Raw genomic sequence first — 5,593 nt, 5'->3', positions numbered from 1 at the left:
CTAACCTTTGATCGCAGCTTCCCCCAGGTTAGTGTGCTCACCTGGCCTGAGACAAACCACACCTATAGCTTGTCGTAATTTACAAGTGACCAATGATAATAAGCTTGTACTCATCCCTATGTATTGTGCACATTTGCATCTCAAAGGAAATAAATAGGAGCTCCACAGAAGGCCAGCCCTCTTTGCCACATCACCTCTCACCTATGTCTGTCTTTCCTGGAGCTCAGGCCAAGCTCCATCTTTAACTTCCTCCCTCTCTATCTCTCTCTCTTCCTGAAAGACCTTTCCTCCTCAATTTCTTAGAGTACCAGCTCTAAGGAACCAGTGAATACTTTCATGATCTCCTCTCCTCAAGCCTGACGAATCTGTGCCTACAGCCCAGGCTGCAAAGGATCGTGTCTTTTCCTCTCAGCTAATCTCTATACTCCTGTGTCCACATAATGTTTATTTGGTACTGCTTAGTGGTATCATGTCCTCCTGATAGCTAAGTGGTCGGGGCTTTTACTGTGGAGCTCCATAGGCAAATATTACATGTGTCTGCCTGTTTCTTGTCCATCTCCTCGACTGTAGTCCCTCACCCAAGGGCAGCTTTCTTTCTATCTTTCCTATTTGTGGGAAGGCTGCCGGCCGGCCTTCCTGCTTTACCAAGACAGAAAGTAAGGGTTTAAAAAATCATCACATGAAAAATGTTGTACATCCATCCTATTTAGAGAAATGTAAATCAAAATATCTGAGACACCACCTCACACCTAGCAGATTGGTCAATATGACAGGAAAGGAAAATAATATATGTTGGAGGGGATGTGGCAAAATTGGGACACTAATGTATTGCTGATGGAGTTGTGAATTGATCCAGCCATTGTGTGGGGCAATTTTGAATCATTCAAAAGAGCTTTAGAAGAATGCATGCCCTTTGATCCAGCAATATCACTACTTGGTTTATACCTCACAGCGATCATAATAAATGGTTGTACAAAAATATTCATAGTGTTGATGGGAAAACTGGAGGGAAAGGTAGGGAAAAAAGAAAGAAAAGGAAGGTAGCTGGGTCTCCCCCAGTCCCTGTAGGGAAATTGACCAGGCTTTCTTTTCTAGTATAGTTATGCAAGGGAATTAAATTAAATCAAGTCAGACTCTAGGGATAGGTAGGCTTGTTTGGGTTAGAAAAATAAAGGTTTGGGAAAGCTAGAGAAAATGTGATCTCTGGCAGCAATGCAGAGACCAAAGGCTCTTTCCTGGGAAAAGGCACCAAAATCCACACTTCTCTCTTCTTTTATACTTTCTCAGACATCTCCCACAAAGGAAGTGGGATGTGTCTGAGGAAGTTGAGGTAGAGAGTCCTGGGAGATATAGTCTCCTAGAGTTCAGATCCATTTTTTTTATTTAGTCAATTTAGAACATTATTCCTTGGTTACAAGAATCATATTCTTTCCCACCCTCCCCAACCCCCTTCCTGTAGCCAACATGCAATTCCACTGGGTTTTACATGTGTCCTTGATCAGAACCTATTTCCATGTTGTTGATGTTTGCACTGGGATGTTCATTTAGAGTCCCCATTCCCAATCATATCCCCCCCGACCCATGTAATCAAGCATCTTAGTGTCTAAATTCAGAAGTGGATAATAAAAACATTTGGGACTTCAATTGTGAAAATTTCAGAGTCAATATTTGGATGTGAATTTGGTAAACTTGCAAGTAAATTATAGGAATGAAATGTCAGATTGTTTTGGGGTACTAGACATGAACCCCCAAGTTTCATGAAGGATAACCTTTGAAGAATACAAGATGCCAAAACTTAGTGCAAAAATAAAAGGAGAAAATTTAGAAAGTAATGTTGAATCTGGCCAGGAGGATAGTATAGGTGAAACAGCAAGATGAAAGGCTTCTCCCAGAAACCATCAATTCTGGGGATTATATACTCTTTATAGCAGCGGGAACGTGATACTGTGTCATAGTGACTCTAGAGTGGTAAACACTCAGGCATTCAGTCAGGGATTCGGTCATCTGACTGGGTCTGCCTGGACACATAAGGGATGACCCTCATAGTTTAGAGGATAGATGATATTTCAGATACAGTCCGATGGTAGCAAGGTGTGGAGGTGCATCTCTATATCCACCTCAGATGTAAAGGACTATCCAAGGATGATAATTCTCTCTGGGTCTTATACAAGTTATCAAATGTTATTGGATTAGAAGTCACAAGGACAGAAGGGAGCAAAAGAATTTCCCTGCTTACAGTTTGCCTGAGCTTGGGGGGTATGGTGGCCATGCCAAGATCTTGGGAAAGAAAATGTCAAAATGTTGGGGTGAATGAGGGCAGCTAGGTTACTCAGTAGATTGAGAACCAGGCCTAGAAATGTAAGGTTCTGGTTCAAATCTGGCCTCAGACACTTTCTAGCTGTGTGACACCCAAGCAAGTCATTTAACCCCCATTGCCTAGCCCTTACCACTCTTCTGCCTTGGAACCAATATAGAGTATTGATTCTGACATGGAAGGTAGCAGTTTACAAAAATATTGGGATCAAGAAGTTGGCATCAAGATTTGGCAAAGAAGATGTTAAAAGTTGAAAACAGTTTGGGAGTCAAAAAGACAATTCAGAATCAGAACTTGAAGCTAAAATCTGGAAGCTGAGATGTGAAAACTTTAGATTCAAAATTGGGAGTCAAAATTTTACATTAAAGTTTAAAAAATTTTCAGAGGATTATGGGAAGGTGGTTTATTGGAGTTACCTCACTCTCCAAATCCACCCCCCAGAAAAATAACGACTCTGAGTTAACTCTAAAAGCAGTAAACATAATTAAGAACTTAATGAAGCAGAACAGTCAAGGATAACGTTGGAGGAAGATCTCTAAGGTACTGGCAGTGGTCTCACCTGACTCATGTGCACCATGGAACAAAGAACTGGGAATCAATTAATATCAATCCCTGGGGGGCAGCTCTCTCTCTCTCTCTCTCTCTCTCTCTCTCTCTCTCTCTCTCTCTCTCCCTCTCTCCAGTCTCCAGCCTCATTTTGTGGACTTTACTTGGTAGCCTACACTCCAAGGGCAGATTCTACCAGAGTCAATCAACAAGCTCTGGGAGCAGCTGTGTGGGCCACAACCTGAGCTCCTGAGACCAGGGGAGGACTTTGGGAGTCTAGGCATTCTGACCTGACACCACTCCATCCCAGGCTGGATATCAGGAGAGGATAAGTGAGGAGGGAATGTACATTAGGTGAATGCGATTGCTGAGAGTTGTTTGCCCCTGCTAACTGTAGTCACTCACAGGAGACTGGAGACCCTGGCTGTCCTTCTAAGGCAGGGAAGGCAAGGAAAACAAGCTGGTACCTGCAGAAAGCTGGGGACTGTAGGAACAATAACTGTCTGCTTTTAGTGACAGAATTTTGGGGGGGCCCTGGCCAGATGACCTGAGGTCAATCACAGACTGGGCTGTGTCAGGGGGAATAGGGACCACACTTAGTCGTGGATTATAGAAACTGGGAAAAATAAGGATGACTCAGGAAATAACAGAACAAAAATCCTGAACTTCAGACATTATCTCCCAAGCACACTCTCTCTCCTGGGGCCACCTGAGGTAGAGCAGGAGATTCTAAATCATCAGTAGCTGCCACAAGGCCAAGCCCTCCAGCCCCCAGTACCTTGAGCTCTGAGTTAAAACTCCTCTACATCACAGTCCTTGGAAGGTGACTGCTGACCCAGGGGATGTTGGCATCAGTTAGTGCTCTGTATGAGTGGATACAGGATGGAGGCATTTCCATTCTTTTATCACCTTGAAGGTGACCAATCTACCTTTCCCTCCCCTGTGCCGAATTATTCTCAGTCATTTCCTGACAAAATGTTGGCAGAGGGAGGCTCCCCAAAGGTCTTTGACAAATGGGGTGAGGAAGTGAGGGAGGAGGCCTTATTTCTCCCAAGTTTTGCTCTTGCGATTGGACTATATTAGTCCTTTACCCTTAAAACCCATACATTGTAGGCAAAAATCTATAAAATGGTTTCTCGACATCTAATCATTTTGTTTTTACTCCTCTTTCATCTTAACCTGCATCATTTCTCCTTCAATTGGGTTAAGAGTAAAATAGTTGAATTCATTGTTGATTTAGTCTGACTTCCTGGGACAACCTTGTTTTAGGAAGCCCCAAGTTGACCCCTTGTCCCATTGGAACTTGAGCACTCTGGACAAGTCAAATCTTATGTACCTTTTTGTCTTCTTGGTTTCTCCTGACCTATCTAGGTGGCTCTCCGGTACAGCAGCCTCTGCTATGGAATGGAGGCCTCTCTTAGTCATAGGAGAGTGTGAGTAGTGCAGGTCCCATGTGAGTGACAGGGCATAAGTCCTCTCCCTTCATTCTGGAGTTCAGTGGAAGTCACAGCTTAGTTTTTCTGTCTCAGTTAAAGGCCATCATCATACCTGCTTTTAAATATTTTTTTTCAGATTGACCCCTGTTTACACTCAAGGATTTCTTCAGTTCTCTTCTACTCGTCATAACAGTGGTCACATAATGGAACCAATAAAAATCTGGTTTGGGATGGGTCAGAATGCAATACTAAGATTTGGATAGGTGATGGACCCAAGACTGCTCTTGATATCAACTGGTTTCTGTCCTACTTTTTTAGAGGCTGCAGTATTCTATCTGGCCAGAAGACGCCAGTGAATGGATGTCCTGACTTCCTACCTGGCAATGAAGTGGTCAAGAAATGTTTATCAAGCACCTATTATGTGTGAGTGCAGAGGCTAGGTACTGGGGATATAGAGAAATAATTAAATACTCTATGGATCCCAGGAGCTTAAATCCTATTCGTGGAGAAAACATATACATATTTATGTTTAAAACATAATGAATTCAAGATTGGGGGGAAAGGAGGAACTCAATATTTGAGTGCAGAGAGCTTATGAAAGTCCATAAATAGGACAAGATGACATGTTAGCTGGGTTTCAAAGGAAACTAAGAATTGCAAGAAGCAAAAGTGAGAATGGATTGAATTCCGAGCCACAGCGAAGAAGCTTATGGAGAAGAAAGGATTTGTTGTGGGTGAAGAATAGCAACGAGGTTAATATGCCTGGGCCTTAGAGTGTACAAAGTGAAATAACATCTGATAAGTTTAGATCGGTAGGTTTTAGGTATTTATAAGTGGTAGTCAATGATACAGTGGTTGAAATTTGATCCCAGAGCTAATAGTGAGCCAGTGGAGTTTTTTGAGTGCAGAATTAACATAATCAGGACCACAGAGCAGGAAAATCCCTTTGGCAGCTTATTGGAGAATGGAATGGAGAGGGAAATGGCTGGAGGCAGGGAGACCCTTCAGAAGACAACTGTAAAAGGCAATGGGAGCAGTGATAAGGTTATATGAGTGGAGAAAAGCAGATGAATGTTCATGGGGTTAATATAAAACCTGGCACCTGACTGGCTATAGGACCTGAAGGAGAATGAAGGATAGAAAAGCAGGTGATATGTGGATCACGGAAGGAGAAAAACATTTTCTGGCATGAACTTTTCAAGATTTTGCAGCATCCTTTTTGGACAATAAATGTCATAGAAGTACTTGCCTGCATGGCAATGAAATGACCAACCATGCATGGGCAGACACACAGCTA

This window comes from Monodelphis domestica, chromosome X (genome assembly GCF_027887165.1).
Source record: "Monodelphis domestica isolate mMonDom1 chromosome X, mMonDom1.pri, whole genome shotgun sequence".
NCBI classification, from domain to species: Eukaryota; Metazoa; Chordata; class Mammalia; order Didelphimorphia; family Didelphidae; genus Monodelphis; species Monodelphis domestica.
The sequence above is the reverse complement of the archived record's forward strand: the minus strand, read 5'-3'. Positions refer to the sequence as shown.